The sequence below is a fragment of the Choloepus didactylus genome, chromosome 4, assembly GCF_015220235.1.
Source record: "Choloepus didactylus isolate mChoDid1 chromosome 4, mChoDid1.pri, whole genome shotgun sequence".
Lineage (NCBI taxonomy): Eukaryota > Metazoa > Chordata > Mammalia > Pilosa > Megalonychidae > Choloepus > Choloepus didactylus.
Genome location: NC_051310.1, coordinates 16,384,456 through 16,402,223, shown reverse-complemented (window position 1 = coordinate 16,402,223; position 17,768 = coordinate 16,384,456). Strand labels below are relative to the sequence as shown.

Sequence of the window (17,768 nt, the reverse complement as noted above, 5' to 3'; positions counted from 1 at the left end):
CATGTTGGAAGTTAAGCAGTTATCTTAGGTTAGTTGTCTTTTTCTTACTCCCTTGCTATGGTCTCTTTGAAATGTTCTTTTATTGTATGTTTGTTTTCTTTTTAACTTTTTTTTTCATACAGTTGATTTGAAAAAAGAAGGGAAAGTTAAAAAAAAAAAAAAAGAAAAAAGACAAACAAGGAAAAAAAAAAAAAAAAAAAAAAAACGATGTAGTGCCCCCTTGAGGAGCCTGTGGAGAATGCAGGGGTATTCGCCTACCCCACCTCCATGGTTGCTAGCATGGCCGCGGACATGGGGGACTGGTGGTTTGATGGGTTGAGCCCTCTACCATGGGTTTTACCCTTGGGAAGACAGTTGCTGCAGGGGAGAGGCTAGGCCTCCCTGTATTTGTGCCTAAGAGTCTCCTCCAGAATGCCTCTTTGTTGCTCAGATGTGGCCCTCTCTCTCTGGCTAAGCCAACTTGAAAGGTGAAATCACTGCCCTCCCCCCTACGTGGGATCAGACACCCAGGGAAGTGAATCTCCCTGGTGGCGTGGAGTGTGACTCCCGGGGAGGAGTGTAGACCCGGCATCGTGGGATGGAGAACATCTTCTTGACCAAAAGGGGGATGTGAAAGGAAATGAAATAAGCTTCGGTGGCAGAGAGATTCCAAAACGAGCCGAGAGATCACTCTGGTGGGCACTCTTACGCACACTTTAGACAACCTTTTTTAGGTTCTAAAGAATTGGGGTAGCTGGTGGTGGATACCTGAAACTATTAAACTACAACCCAGAACCCATGAATCTCGAAGACAGTTGTATAAAAATGTAGCTTATGAGGGGTGACAGTGGGATTGGGAATGCCATAAGGACCAAACTCCACTTTGTCTAGTTTATGGATCGATGTGTAGAAAAGTAGGGGAAGCAAACAAACAGACAAAGGTACCTAGTGTTCTTTTTTACTTCAATTGCTCCTTTTCACTCTAATTATTATTCTTGTTATTTTTGTGTGTGTGCTAATGAAGGTGTCAGGGATTGATTTAGGTGATGAATGTACAACTATGTAATGGTACTGTAAACAATCGAAAGTACAATTTGTTTTGTATGACTGCGTGGTATGTGAATATATCTCAATAAAATGATGATAAAAAAAAAAAAAAAAAAAGAAGGGAAAGTTAAAAAACAAAAAAAAACAAGGAAAAAAAAAAAAGATGCAGTGCCCCCTTGAGGAGCCTGTGGAGAATGCAGGGGTATTCGCCTACCCCACCTCCATGGTTGCTAACATGACCACAGACATAGGGGACTGGTGATTTGATGGGTTGAGCCCTCTACCACAGGTTTTACCCTTGGGAAGACAGTTGCTGCAAAGGAGAGGCTAGGCCTCCCTATGGTTGTGCCTAAGAGCCTCCTCCCGAATGCCTCTTTGTTGCTCAGATGTGGCCCTCTCTCTCTAGCTAAGCCAACTTGAAAGGTGAAATCACTGCCCTCCCCCCTACGTGGGATCAGACACCCAGGGGAGTGAATCTCCCTGGCAACGTGGAATATGACTCCCGGGGAGGAATGTAGACCTGGCATCGTGGGACGGAGAACATCTTCTTGACCAAAAGGGGGAGGTGAAAGGAAATGAAATAAGCTTCAGTGGCAGAGAGAATCCAAAAGGAGCCGAGAGGTCACTCTGGTGGGCACTCTTACGCACACTTTAGACAACCCTTTTTAGGTTCTAAAGAATTGGGGTAGCTGGTGGTGGATACCTGAAACTATCAAACTACAACCCAGAACCCATGAATCTCGAAGACAGTTGTATAAAAATGTAGCTTATGAGGGGTGACAAGGGGATTGGGAAAGCCATAAGGACCACACTCCACTTTGTCTAGTTTATGGATGGATGAGTAGAAAAATAGGGGAAGGAAACAAACAGACAAAGGTACCCAGTGTTCTTTTTTACTTCAATTGCTCTTTTTCACTCTAATTATTATTCTTGTTATTCTTGTGTGTGTGCTAATGAAGGTGTCGGGGACTGATTTGGGTGATGAATGTACAACTATGTAATGGTACTGTGAACAATCGAAAGTACGATTTGTTTTGTATGACTGCGTGGTATATGAATATATCTCAATGAAATGAAGATTAAAAAAAAAAACAAAAAAACAAAAAAAAGACATAATGCTGAGCAAAATAAGCCAGGCACAAAAAGAGAGATATTGTATGTTACCACTAATGTGAATTCTGTGAAAAATGTACAATGTTTTATACTGTAGAATGTAGGGGACCTAGAGATACCAATTAGTGGAGGGGGAATGATAATCTAATAAGAACAGATAAACTACGGAGGGTAATCTCAATGTTATGGGAATGCTCAGGAATGATTATGGTTTGTAAACTTTCTTGGATATAGTAAGATCATGTTGGAAGCAATAGAGTTATTTTAGGTTTTTTTTTTCTCTTATTCCTTTGTTTTCTTAGGGGTTGTTAATTTTCTTGGGGTATGGTAGGAACATGTTGGAAGCAATGTAGTTATTTTAGATTATTTGTTTTTCTTACTCCTCTGTTTGGACATGGTTTATTAATTTTCTTGGGGTGTGGTAGGAACATATTGGAAGCAAAGTAGTTATTTTAGGTTATTTGTTTTCCTTAATCCATTGCTTTGTTTGAAATGTTGTGGGGTTTTTTTTGGTTGTTGTTTGCCTGTTTGTTTTTAATTTTTTGATAAACAAAGTTAAAAAATTGAAAAAAAATCAGTAGAAAAATGGGAGTAAAAACTAAATGACAAATAGGGTGGGATGGGGGGATGGTTTGGGTATTCTCTTTTCACTTTTATTTTTTATTCTTATTCTGATTCTTTCTGATGTAAGGAAAATGTTCAGAAATAGATTGTGGTGATGAACGCATAAGTATATGATCATACTGTGAACAGCTGATTGTATACCATGGATGACTGTATGGTTTGTGAATATATTTCAATAAAACTGAATTTAAAAAAAAATAAAAAATTAAAAAAAAAATAAAAAAAAAAAGATATGGGTACCCTATCTTCCTCCTATAGGAACCAGAATACTGTTGGGCTCTGCTCTACTTGGAAAACATTGGCTCCAGAGCCACCCCCATTCCTTTCTCTTACCCCTGTTTACATTAGAGGAATGCTCAGGCTCTGGCAACTGGAGTGTCTAAGAATGCCAGCTTCCTGGCAAAACTATCAGCTCTACTGGGAAGACAAAGCCACCAGCCCCATAAGAATTTGGATAGACCCCTTCAAACAGTGACAAGGGAAGCCCACACTCCTAGCTAACTCATTGTCCAGGAAACTCCAGGTGAGAGCAGACAATCCTGCTCTCTGAACTACAAGTTATTTCTTGTCTTTATCTCTACTAGAATGAAAGCTCCATTAACACAGGGACCATAAATCTTTTGTCCCCTATTATATTCCCTAGCTTCTAGCAAAGGACCAGGGGCATATTAGGCCTCAGTGAACATCTGTTGAATAAATGAATGAATGGATGGATGTCAGGGCGGACAGAAGGAAAATAGGTCTGTGCCAGCTTGAATATAGTGTTCCCCAAACGTCATTATCTTTGATGTAATCTTGTGTGGGCAGACATTATCAGTGTTGATTAGATTGGAATTCTTTGAGTGTTTCTGTGGAGATGGGCCCCACCCAGCTGTGGGTGATGACTTTGATTGGATAATTTCCATGGAGGTGTTGCTCCCCCCATTCGGGATGGGTCTAAGTTGAGTCAGTGGAGTCATATAAACGAGCTGATGGGCAGAAGGAACTCAGTGAAGCTGTGAGTGACATTTGGAAGAGGAGCTACAGCCAAGAGGGACACTTTGAAGAAAGCACAGAAGCTGCAGATGAGAGACAGTTTGAAGACAGCCGTTGAGAACAGACTCTTGCTCCAAAGAAGCTAAGAGAGGACAAATACCCCAAGTACAACTAAACTAAGAGTGACATTTTTGAGGAACTGCAGCCTAGAGAGGAATGTCCTGGGAGAAAGCCATTTTGAAACCAGAACTTTGGAGCAGATGCCAGCCACATGTCTTCCCAGCTAACAGGTTTTCCGGACACCATTGGCCATCCTTCAGTGAAGGTACCCGATTGCTGATGTGTTTGGACACTTTATGGTGTAACTGTGTAACCAAATAAACCCCCTTTTATAAAAGGCAATCCATTTCTGGTGTTTTGCATTCTGGCAGCATTAGCAAACTAGAACAAGGTCCAAGATTAGAAAAAAAACAGCCCCCAAACCAATAATTTTCTGTGATAAAGTAAAACAAAAGTCAGGAGCTTTACTCTTGTAGGACTAATTCTAAATTCTTAAACTCTTTCTCAAATCAGATTTCTATCAAACCAATTCCACAGAGATTAAAATTATCCCTAATGGAGAGGAATTTCGAGTGTGTGGTAGTGATGGTAGGAGTGACTCAAGTACTGCTCTAGCGGTGCTGATTATAAGATGTGACACACTTGGTTTAGTCCATCCTGTACAAACCCCTAAAAGAAAATTGTGCCTCTGTATCAGATAGATTCTTCCTGAAATAAGCTCACAGAAGTTGAAAAGTAGAAATTTGATAATTTAATATACAAGTAGAAGATGATGTCAGTGCTCTATCCATATCCACTGTGATTCATTAACATTTTCATGCATACTGATTTCTGCTGTGTCTCTGTCAGAGGGCTGCTCTCAGGTTGCCAGAGACCACTTTGCCTAACAGCCTAAAGTTCCTGAGAATTTATACCTCTGCTGGAGTACCCCTTAAACCAGTGGTTCTCAACTGGAGGTGATTTTGAAGCCCAGGGGACAACTGGAATGTCTGAAGTCATTTTTGGTTGACAAACTGGAGGATGGGGAGGGGGTGGGGGTGATTCTGGCATCCATTGGGTAGAAGTTCAGGATGCTGCTAAACATACTACAAAGCACAGGACAGACACCACAACAAAGAACTATCTGGCCCAAAATACCAATGGTTTTTCCCATTGCTTTGTTTTGTTGGAAATGCTTTTGTATTTGACAAATAAACTAGTTTTAAATTTAAAAAATGTCAATGGCATCAAGGATAAGAAACTCTACCTTAGAAAGTAGCAGATGAAAAACAAAAGTAAAAAAAGAAACAAACAAAACAAAAACAAAAAATAACATATGGACAACAAAGTATAAATAGTCCAGTTCCCTTGCACCTAATTCGAACAATTCTGAGATATGATCTACACTGTCTCCAGAACTTTCCTGTGGGGCTGAGCTAAAATTACTTCCTTCAAAGTTTGCCTGATATTGTATCCTTGTTTGGCTCTCTTACCTGTCCACTTCCCAACTCCCTTTCCAGTTTTTCCTGGGAACACTTCCCAGTAAACCACTTTTACACAAATCCTTATCTCAGGGTTGCTTCTGGGGTAAACAATCCAAAATAATATGTATAAATGGATACTTAAGGAGAACTAGAGATTTTATGTACACAGTAGAGCTGAAGCCTTATCTCTGTTATTGAATGGCTGGTTATTCTAATAGAACTCATGTAATTAGACAAGCCCATAAGCAGGAGGTCAGAGTATCTTAAACCCAAACCAAGAAAGTAGGTAAGGCAGAAAAAACCCAACTGGAAAGTTAGGAAACCCAAGTTCCAGCCTCATCTCTTTGAATAAGGAGCCATTATCTTAAGCAACTTACAGTCATAAGGAAAATGAAAAAATAAAAACTGGATGATGTGAAGGCCTTTGCTCTAACATTCTATGTTGTTTTAGAGCAGCTGTTCTCTACTGGGTTGATTTTGCCCTTCAGAGGACATTTGGCAATGTTTGGAGACATTTTGGGTTGTCACAACCAGGGATGAAGGCACTACTGGCATCAAGTCAGAACAAGCTAGAGATGCTGCTGAATGTCCTGCAAGGCACAGGAAAGCCCTCCCTTTCAACAAAGAATTATCCGGCCAAGGATGAGAAACTGTCTTAAAGAGACCATTAGATTAGATATAAATTTAAGAAATTATTGATGGTTAGAATTATTAAATGTGGCAATATGTTATTGAAGGAGACTAGAAAATATCCTCTAAAAACCTTAAAAACAACACAGGCTATATATGCTTTTCTGTATTAAGATCTGGAAGGGATGATTCTAACCAGATCTTGAAATGCTATGTGGGAAAACAAGCTCTATCCGAGTAGCTCCAGAGAGGTGAACAGGAGCCTGATTCTCAAGAATGAACTCTCATCCACATACTGAGATTTAAATATCCTATGAGTACACATCCAGATTCTATTCCATTCCCTCACATACACATTAATCTGTGGATACAACTTTGGAGGGCCATTTTCCCCTTCTAATATTTTCCTGGAGCTAAAAAAGAAGCTTCCTCAAATCACATGCAGTTAAGAATAAGAGAAAACTTAACTATTTTATAGTTAGCTTATCTGAGCTGATAAAAATTTAAATGTATGAAATATTTGCTTATGAATCTGGCTTTATTCAACTGGCAGGTGCTAGGATGACACCATACTTTAACTTGGACTTCATACGCTTGTGAGTCAAATCGTCTCACACCCTTTTTAAATAAAGAGCTGGCAGTAAAATCTGACATATTGCATAACTAGCCAACATTACATATTGCTCAGAAAACTCTACACTCCCAACAGGAAATTCCAGAAATAAAAGGGTTTCTGAGTTTCATTATCAGTCAAGTGCCCTGTTCTAGTAGCCACATTAGGAAGGCTGAAATGAAAGCATTCATTTCTGGATTGTTAATTTTTTTGATGGTGATCTAAGCACATACTTAAGTCCTTTGAAATAAATCTGACGTAATGAATTCTCTCTCATTTTTGGTATTAATATACTGAAATATCCATCAGAAAATCCTCTAAGTTGCTTAAAAATCTAAAAGACAAGCTAAACTGCTGTCACTCAAAGGATAGTTGACGGCTAAGACAGAGACCAAAGTTTTCATTTGATAAACTAGCCTGAGATGGATGGACTGACAGAGCAGAGTCTGCATCCTGCACATCACCCAAGTCTTGCCCATCAGGAATCAGGCAGGGAGAGACATATCCTCCTCTCTGGTATCACCAATAGACCCACTCCTTAGAATAAGAGCCTAGATATCATCTACCACAACTACCACCACAAGGCACCTCAACCACCTGCTGTCAATTGCCAAACCAGTACAAATTTAACAGAAATGAAGTTTCAGATCCAAGCTTCAAAGACAAGTATTTTCTTTCAATAATATATAATTGCCAGTGTTTAGTCAGCAGCAATCAAATTTTTAGGTTGTAATTTGCACTGCTTATATTTACTAAATGTAAAATTAAAAAAACTAAATAGTGATTTTTTTTTTTTATCCATACTATCATGCTTAGGGGAAAAACTGTATATTATCAAAGGGAATGGAATTAATATTTATTGAGATTCTCCTCCAAATAAGTTTAGGCATAATGCATTTAATCTTGAATGGGTGGTGGGGGAGAGGAGGGCAGGGCAACTGAAGATACTGATTCAAATGAAGGATATTTTACTGTTATTAGTGGGATCAAAAATAATAATAAACTCAAAAATAAGGTTTCCTTCTTCTCTTCATAATTTGACATGTCAATATTTACTTGATTTAGAAACAAAAGGTCAAGGCAAAGCACATATTCATAGTAAAATATAATCATATCAAAATAATATTATTTCATTACTCAAAAAAGAGACAGGGAAAGGAAGGAATATAATTCAACTAAGTAAATTCCTAACTTTAATAAGTACTTATCAAAGGAACAGCTCCTAGTAGCAGGCAATACAGCAGCCCCCTACCTTGGCTGCTTTAAGAATTATATCAGTAACAATAGTAAAGATATAACAAAAATTATTATTAAATTTTGAATTACATAAAGACATAGGTCTACTACCTGGACAATATTTGATATCTCAATACTTCACCTTCTACAAATGAAACGGGCAAGTGACTTGTTATAAAATTGTCATATATTCTAAAATGATTTTAACCAAAATATTGCATGTAATACATTACATAGAGATATAACAGGTACTCGATACCTGTGTGTCAAAGCTCATTTGATTAGACATTAGGAAACATGAATCCTAGAATAGCTCTGTCATTAATTAGCTGATGAACTTATGCAAATCATTTACTTTGGACCCCAGTTTTTTGTTGTAAAATGTCAATTTCAGCTCTTGGGTTCAGATGGCCTAAATAATAAATATTTTAAAATAGGAATTATTATGTGAAAATCTACACTTCACATTCAATGCCATCAACTACTGAAAAATAGAACTGGAAGAGGAGGGAAGAAATTGGCCTAAAAATAGGTCATATAGGAAAAAAACACCTAATGGTTTAATTGAATGTTCAAAGAGTGATAAGGCTAGTGGTAAAATGAATGAACCATTAGGTCACATTAATATAAATATAGCAGTCACATTACAGAAGAGAATAATCTTTTGCATGTGTTATGAATTGATCAGATTGTATCTAACACTCAGTATAACTGCAAACCAGAAACACTACCATTTCTTAATTTTATAAAATAAATTCTAATGTTTCTTCAAAAGCAAAGGTGGCATGGCACTGAAAATATTAATTCAGGCATCTGAAGCCCTTAACCTAAACCTGGCTTGGGGTAAGATGAGGGAAGGTTTTCTGAAGGAAGTGATTCCAAGCTGAGAGCCTCAAAATAAGTAAAAAACTAGGGAATGAAGTAGGGTAGGGAGTAAGAAAGAGGGCAGTGACAGAAGTGTTCTAGGCAGTGGAAAAAACATTAGCACAGCCCTAAAGGGCAAGATTGCATATGAGAAGCCCACATATAAGCCCCAAGACCAAAACTAATGATCCATATATTGAGATTTTATCAGAGTCTGCCTCTTAATCTATATCCTGAGAAATGGAGAAATAAGAATTCCCAAAGAACATGGATTTACACATCATCAAATCACTTCTCTTTTTCTCAGTACAGACTATTTTGAGAGACCTCTGGCATGTAATTAATCTCTCAATTAATGTAACTATTGCTACTTAACTTGAATCAGATTTAATTTGGAAGCTTTCCAACCATTAATGGTCATTAGGTTACAACAGAAGTCAGCTAGGCACTTTTCCTGATTGGACATACATGTGAGGCAGTATATAAATACGCGGTGAATAAATGGAAAATTAAAAATTTTTTAATGATTCACAAAGCTTGGTATGATACTAGAATTGCTAATAGGTGTCATCTGAATCATAGATTTAATTATAAAATGAAAAAAAACACAAAAATACAGATTTCTCTGGATCCCACATATAATAGATAACGAGTGTACATTAGTTGATTTGAAAGCTATGTTTAACCTGGATTGATTTTAAGTCATTTACTTATGTAAGATAAGCCACTTCTCATGTGTTTATAGTTTTCTCTGGGTATGGACATTAAATTTTCCTCTTCAAATGGGCATGATTGCACTTATGACCAATTGGCCTGTTGGGGTAGTGATGTTTTTATTCTTGCTTTTTCTCCTTGCTTGGAAACTAGACTTTATTTATTGTCTGTATTTGTTTCATTATTGCTGCCATTCTCCATGACAAAATTATTTTAAGTCTTAACAGATACAGCCTTTTCCATAATGTAAACCTACAGTTTTTTATAAGTACAATATAGGAAACCACCCCATTTCCTAAAAGTATTGATGGTCTCTGGAATTATGAGCATATCATAGAGACAGAAAGCAGAAAGCCTAACCTCAGATCAGGTAAATTCCTCAGTAGCTTTAGCTCTAAGAACTTGTAACTTTGTCTAGCAAGCGCCACTGTAATATGCTAAACTGACAAAGAGAATCATCCTGCCATGTTGGCTAAGAATGTGGATAATAAATTGCTTTTAGGTAGCTTTTCAGTACTACCACCCCAACAAAAGGGGAAAAACAGCACTGAGTGAAGCAATCTCCTTAAAATTTAGGTAACATAAACATTATGAATCTCATAATGAAGAAATTCTTCTGAAACTTGCAGAAAATATTTTGACAGTACAGAGAATCACAGTAACTCTTTAAAACATAATACCAATGTAAGGCTAACATGTCTTTCAAACAGCCATGTGTCATACTTGGAGTGGAAAATCTGTTTCTCATCGTTTTCTTCCTAAGGAAGAAAAATGATAAAACATTATCACTTCCAGATAAGTAAAGACATCACATTGTTTTTAAAGTGTACTTATAACACTTTAAATGGCACTGCAGTAAAAATGGAAATCTTACTAGACAGTGTGAGGAGCACATCAAAACAGAAACAGGTGTTTTTATTATAACAATTTCCCTATATCTTTGAAAAATAGATCACTATTTGGTAACTCTCAACTCCAGTCATCCAATGCATTCTTGGCATGCAGCGTTACATGACTATGACAACGATCTGAGATATCCTCTGACAAGGGGGAGAAATATTCTCCTGATAATTTCCTCTTACTCTCCTTGGGAGGTGAAGCCAACCAATCAACTACAATATAAACCCTGTCTAGGTTTCCTATTCTTTGAATGATAGTGTGCCGGTTTGGATACATTATGCCCCCAAGAAAAAGCCATGTTCTTTAATGCAATCTTGTGGAGGCAGACATATTCGTGTTGATTAAGTTGGAAGCTTTTGATTTAGTGTTTCCATGGAGATGTGGCTCATTCAACTGTAGGTGATAACTCTGATTGAATTATTTCCATGGAAGTGTGGCCCTGCCCATGCAGTGTGGGTCTTGAGCAGTTTACTGGAGTCCTTTAAAAACAGCCACACAGGCCCAGAAGCTTGCCTATGCTGACACTTGGAGATGCTTGGACATGCAGAGAGAAGGATGTTTGGAGATGCTAAGCTAAGAGATGAAGCCCAGAGTTTGCCTGGGATATGCTAAGACAGGACTCTAAGGCACTTAAGTGAGAAACGTCCTGGGAGCAAGAACCAAGAATGTGCAGCAGCTGAAAGGGACATTTTGGAGATGGCCATTGAAGCAGACTTTTGCTAGCCCACAGTTTGCCTGGGAGAAATTAACAGAACACCCCCAAAGGCTTAGAGAGAAAAACCGTGGGAGAAAGCCATTTCGAAACCAGAACCCCAAAGCAGATGGCAGCCACGTGGCTGCCCAGCTGACAGAGGTGTTCCGGATGCCACAGGCCATTCTTCAGTGAAGGTATACTAGTATTGATGCCTTAATTTGGACATTTTCATGGCCTTTATCCATTTCTGGTATTTTGCATAAGAGCAGCATTAGCAAATCGGAACAGATAGTGTCATATTTTCCTTTATATCTCAAAATAGTGCTTAAAGCTACCCCAGTTAATGGGGGTAATAAAGAAACAACAAAAAAAAACATTTCCCAGAAGACAAGTGAAGAAGAGTTTTTAAAAGGAGGAAGTCATCAACTGTGTCAAATACTTCAAAAGTACTGACAGATCGCACTACAAACCTAAAGACATCAGACAGACATTTATTACCAAAGAGTAGAGAGAATTCCCAAAACTGTACTTCATATGACCTCGGTAAAATGTCAGAGACACCATAAAATGTGATTATAACTTAGCACACTGAAATATCATCAATTAAATGATAACTTGCCTGGCCAAAATCTTTGTAACCAGGTGGGAATGGTTAGAATGAATTTTAGCAAAAGGGAAGGTCAAAGAGTCAGAATAAACTGGGTGAGTCCTGTTCTCTCCAGGAGAAAGATACTATATAAGGGCATCAGGACAGTAAGGCTCCTCAGCAGTCCCTGTTCTAGGCCAGGATGTTTTACCGACTGCACCATAGCCTGGATAATACCTCTGTCTACAGTTCACTTCCCTTTGCTTTGATTTCATGCTCTCCAAACAATTATCCAGCTTCTAAAATTCAATTTCTTGAGTGCCCTGACACAAAACAGAGATGTTGTTAAGACAGACAAATATTTCTGTATTTGGAAGGGAATATCTTTTCTTTATAAATCAGTAAATTGGCATTATAGTATGTATGTTGGACCCTGGCAACTTTTGTTAGCTGAGCCAATCCCCCCAATTTATTAAGATCCTGACAAAATTCAAACCTTGCAAACTGTGGCCCAGACCCTACAATTAGGGACTTTACACATGTGGAGCCATCCTGAGCAGTCCTGGACTCCCCAAGTTATCCCCAGCTCCCTTCTCAAACAACCAACCACTGATAGCAGCAACAGCAACCAGACAGGGTCCTGAAAAGGAACTATCACTTTACTTTGCAAAAGAACAATCTGAGTGATTAAACCAATGTTTTCTAAACGTGGCCCAAAGACCAAAAGATTAACATCTTCCAACATCCTGATTTAAAAAATAAAATATATATATAGCTAGTTCATTTTCCTCACTCCTGGGACATGGAAAATATCTAGGCAATATATTAACAAAGAAAATGTGATCAAGAAATTCAAAACGAGAAATTACATTTATTGTGTGAGCTTCTTAAAGATAAACTACTAGACAGCCTAGGCATGTCTATGAATTTTACAATGGTCTGCCTACTTCAACAATTCCATTATTGAATCACCTTTACAGCTTTTTTCAGGACTTACAACCTGGGTGCAAATTATTGCCACTGTGACCCACTGTAAGTGATGGATGTGTATCCTATCTCTCAGGTATGTTGGAGAAGGAAAAAAGTTTGAACTACTATCTTGTTTCATTTGTCTAGGTAATACCATTAGGAAAAAAAAAAATTAACTCCCTTAGCTTTCAAGAAGAAACAAAGAATAGGACTCAGTACCCCTAGAGCATTTACTATTTATTATCTGCATGACAGAAACAGAATCCTACACACATTGAGCTCTTCCCTTTAGAACCGTATTATCTAAGCCCCCAAACCAAATGCATTGTTTCAAACATTCTTCCTTTGTTTCTGTAATTTACTTTCCTCTCAACTATGAAAGGGAAAACTTCTCCCCTTTTTTCCTCAGGATTGGGTTTTTCTAGACTGAGAAAAGAAATGTCTGCTGTGATAAAATCTGTCATAATGGTTTGTCATGTTTCTATCACTCTTCTAACCTTGTTAATCATTCACACACACACACACACACACACACACACACACATACATACACCCCCAATTTCAAGAAAACAGATGTCAGTTTTTAAAACTGGTCATGTGTGATTGCATGCACGTGCCTGCACACACACAGATAATCATAAGCCAAATCCTACCACCTACCGTGATTTTCTTGACTGTTGATGTCACCACTTCCCTGTAAAAGCCCACTATCTTTAGGTATTCTAAAGAGTAGATATTTAAATCTTGGCATATTTTTCACCCTTCCTTTCCCTTTGCCCACATGCTTAAAAAAAAAAAAAAATCAAGATATCTTTAAGAAAAAAAGAAATGAGATATTTTTAGAAAAGACTTGAGTACTTCTTTAGAGTACCAGAGAAGAAACTGTTTAGTTAATACACAATCTAGTTTTACATTAAAAATAAATGTCTCTGATCCCTTTCTAAGAATTCTCTTCCAGCCTTATAAGATAGAAAAAGATTAACATATATGGCTATGGAGAGAGTAAATATGAACACACACACACACACACACATACACACACAGAAAATAAATGCAGAGAATTTAAAATTTAATGTATTGTCTCCTTGACCTTTCCAGATACTCTAAAAATAATCTCCTACAATACAAAGATGTCCATTGTCTTTTTTGAATGATCAATAAAAAACAAAATAACATTTGCAAAATCAACCTTACCTCTTCCATCTTTTAAAATCAGGAACACCCAAACACACAAGTAACCCAGAAAAAAGCCAATTTGAAAGTGGGTTATTCTTAAAATAATCTCAATACATCCCTAGACTAGGAATTCTGAAATGGTTCTTTTCAATCAAATGGTCACTTCATGTATACTCATTTTAGCTCAAACAGAGGCTCAAGGAAAATAATATCTTTCAACTTACCATTTAAAAAAATTGAGGTAATTCATTAACATTCTGTGAAAATGAGCATTTTAAGTATACTAAGGCAGAAGATTAATGATTAATGATCAATGATTAATGTATAAACAGTCACACAGATGGAAAGACCAGAAATAGATTTTCAACCTATCTGCTCATCCACTACATGAAATCCATCACGTAGTCTACGTATTCTGATATAGTCACTAAAATACAAGCTCCATGAGGGTAGGGGTTTTTGTTTTGTTCAATGTTGTATCCCTAGCACCCATGAGTGGCACATGGGAGCCACTCAGAAAATATTTGTTGAATAAATACAAAAAAATGTTCTAATTAGATGAACATTTACACTGGAGGACTTGTAAGGTCTTTTCAAGTCCCAAGGGTCATTGATTTTATTATGATCATAAACTACACTAGTTTTCAGATTTTCTACGAAGAAAGCAAAAATTGAGCATTAGCTTTGGTAAATAGCAGGCACCAGGGTGGGGGGATAAGGGGGAAGTTGAAGGGCAGAGGGCAGGAGGGAAGGGAGAAAGGAGGAGAGGAAGAGACAATATAAGAATTTTGTATATACTCCTCTGAGAGAAATCTGAATTATGACAGATGTCTTATGTAAAAAGAAAACATATATAGTATTAGGAAACCATAAGTTACTTGCTGACAATGCACCTTACCTTCCTACTTTTCTATCCCTGTTCTCTGTAAACTTTCCTTTCTCTTACAGGCCTCTTGTCCTTCTGGCTGTCAATCTGTACTTCTTCCCTTGGTTCCTTTTTCACTCTGAGTAAGAAAACATTATGCAGCAATCTTCCCCACCTTCCTTATCTCCAGACTTATTATCTGTCTTTCCTAGATAAGAGGAGGAAGAGGAAATTGTTCTTAGTCCTGAGATGTATACGGCATTAGACTAGCTTCTCTCAGACTCTTCCCTGAATCCCTTTTGTAAATTACATCAGGAAAAGTCTCCAAAACTCTCATTCTATCCTTGCAGGAGTAGAGAAAAGTTGCCCAACCAATTTTCTACTAGCCTGCTTTCCTACAGAAGTCCTGTGAATCATGTTTAGGTTGTTATATAATAACTATGTGCTTATTTGGGGCTTCCTTAAACTTATGCGGGTTATTTACATTTTCAGAAAATTTCCAAAGCTGAACACAATCTCAATGCCTTGCCTGTTTTACACAGGACAGCAAATCTAACTCAATACCTGCAAAAAATAAATGTTTTAAGTAAATTAATAAAATTATGCTTGGTAATGATATATATTAAGCTGCTAATATGTAATGATAAGGTAAAACCTGACCAATATCAGCAAACTACTAAATTTAGCATTAAATTGTATGTCATAAACACTGCTCAGAGTTTCAGAAGTTTTTTTTTTTTCTTCTGGGTCTTGATAGCATGAGTTAGAGATATGAAACTATCCTATTTCTCTTCTTTAAATTAAGAAATGCATAAATGAATTTCAAAAGTAAATGTACTAATAATACATAATGAGCATTACCTTTCTCAATAAGAAGATATTAGCCTTTAACTATCACTTTACTAAGCAATAAAAGTTGACTCAATGTGTACATTCATTTTTATCTGTTTGTACACCACTATACCCCTAGTACTCAAAATATTACCTAGAGTTGCATGAATGAATGCACAAATATTTACTATGTACCTCTTACGTGCCAGGTACTGACCTAGTCTCAGCCATACAGCAGAAAACAAGACCCTGCTTTCATGTAAATTACATTGTAGAAGGGGAGACATTAAACAAAAATCATGCAAGTAATCATTTAATCACAATTGTGATGAAAGACACTAAGGGAAATTATAATAGTATATCAAAATGGGAGTAAAACTGTCTAAGATATCAAAGACTTTTCTGAAAAACAAACATCTAAGCTGGCACCTAAAGAAAGAACAGGATTTAGCAAAGGGAAGAATGAAGAGGAAACTATTCCACATAGATTAAACAGCATATGTGAAAATCTTGAGGAAGCTAAGTGCACATTGTCTTCCAAAAACTGAAAGATCTGTGGGAGTAAAGAAGAGGAGAATAGTTCAAGATGAGACTGGAAAGGAATGTAGAGCTCAGATTATGCTGGGCCTTATAGATGTATTAAAGATTTTGGACTTCATACCAAGAACAATAACTCAAGAATGACATTCAAATTTGCATTTTTAAAATACTGCTGTGGCTGCTGGATGTAGGATGGACTAAAGGGAACATGAGAGAGGCAGGAAGACCATTATGGGGAGAGTACAATACTCAAGGTGTTGCTTTTGACTATGAAGTTACAGCAGAAAAGAAGCTGGTGAATCCAAGATATATTTAGGATGTATATTTCTGAATGGGGTGATTGACTGAATACAGATGAGAGAGAAGTTCCAAAGTGACTGCTACGTTCCCCGTGTCACCAACTAGAAGGTGGGTGATAGTGATTGTACTTAGATGGAAAAAAGTAGAGACCAAGTTTGGTTTAGGACATGTTCAAGAAAAGATGCCCACATTAGCTATATGATACTGGAGCTCATAAACAAGATTGGATAGAGAGATAAATTTGGCAGCTTTTAGCCAGTAGATTGTATTTGAAGCCATGGGAATGGTTGAGATTGCCTAAAGAGACCGTGTAGAGTGAGAAAATGGCCTAAGACGGAGTCCTACAGAACTGCCAACTTTTAAAAAACTCGGGTGCATGAGGATGGCCAACAAAGAAAAGGAGAGGCTACAAAGGTAATAGTAAAAGCAGAGTGTTATGACATGAAAGCTAAAAGAGGTAGTTTTAAGGAGATAATCTATTGTTTAGAAAGGTGATGAGTATTAAAGACTTCAGCATATTTCAGTGGAGTGGTGGAGACAGAAATCTGAAGAGGGTGGGCTAAGGACAGAGAAATTAGAATTTATCTATGAAAGAAGGACCAGATAAGGCAGAATCTAGAATAGGGTAGGAGAGATCTAGGAATTTAAGACCTCAGAGAGGCCTCAAGCCTAGGCAATAGAGGCTAGGGCTGAGAAACTGACCCTCCTATTCGTGAGTTAATCACACTTAAATTCTTAGTAATTACTTGGGAATTTGTTAGGCCTGTTTTATAGTTACTAACACCTGTTGAACAAGCAGACATGAATGGCTACTCTCAGGAATAGTCAGGTGGAAGAAATTGTTAAGAAAAAATGAAAACCCCTGTAAGAATGGTAAAAAGAGCTTCTGGTACCAAGAGGAATCTTCACTTGCCACATGCAGACTCATTCATAATAGTACAATCGAGAGGGGAACTTTGGGGACCTGGGAAGACATATCTCCATGGCAGAAGCATGCTGCATTGTCTCCTGCTTTATGTAATATTTCCATAAGTTCCTTGGCTAATACAGAAACCTTACCTCCAAAATTGTGTCTGTTGGGTTTTTTCCATCGAACTCATTGCCAGTGCATTTTGGGATAGCCATGCATCAGGCGGTTTTGAGTGATGGAACATTTTGGGGCAACCATATACCTGGGAGGTTTGAATGATGATACAAAGAATCCAGTTGAGAAGAGGCTCAAGAAACAGGAGAGAATCGACATAACAAATGGAATCATATTCCTGAGGAAAAAAAAACAGGAAGCACTGGATTCAGAATTCACAAGGAAGAACTAGCTTTCCTAACATAATGGAATATGAGGGATGGATGTGGGTAAAAATAAGTTTGTTGATATGGTGGTGGGAAGTTGAAGGTGTTGCCTTGACTGTTTTCTTTGTGAAGTACAAAATAAGATCTACTAAGAGTAAAGAAAAGAGGTGGGTTAAAAGAACAGAGTTGAGGAACTTTAAACTGGTTATCTCAGTGAGTCAATCTGCAAAAGAAATGAAGAGTTCCAGATAAGCAGAGTTGGTGAACATGAATTAATAGTGCTACCAGTCTGCCTGATT

At 37.5% G+C, this 17,768-nt stretch overlaps 1 protein-coding gene across 2 annotated transcripts in view; it reads right to left on the bottom strand.

Moving 5' to 3' along the window:
* Positions 1–8,684: 8,684 nt before the first annotated feature.
* The window catches only part of TC2N (tandem C2 domains, nuclear), a 93,277-nt gene continuing 84,193 nt past the window's right edge, over positions 8,685–17,768 (bottom strand). The window contains exon 15 of one of the 2 annotated variants that reach the window (XR_005216234.1): positions 8,685–10,076. The gene's annotated coding sequence lies outside the window, so the exon portion shown is untranslated. Of the gene's footprint in view, positions 10,077–17,328; positions 17,442–17,768 lie in introns of those variants that run through there. The other variant, XR_005216233.1, reaches the window with a different exon arrangement.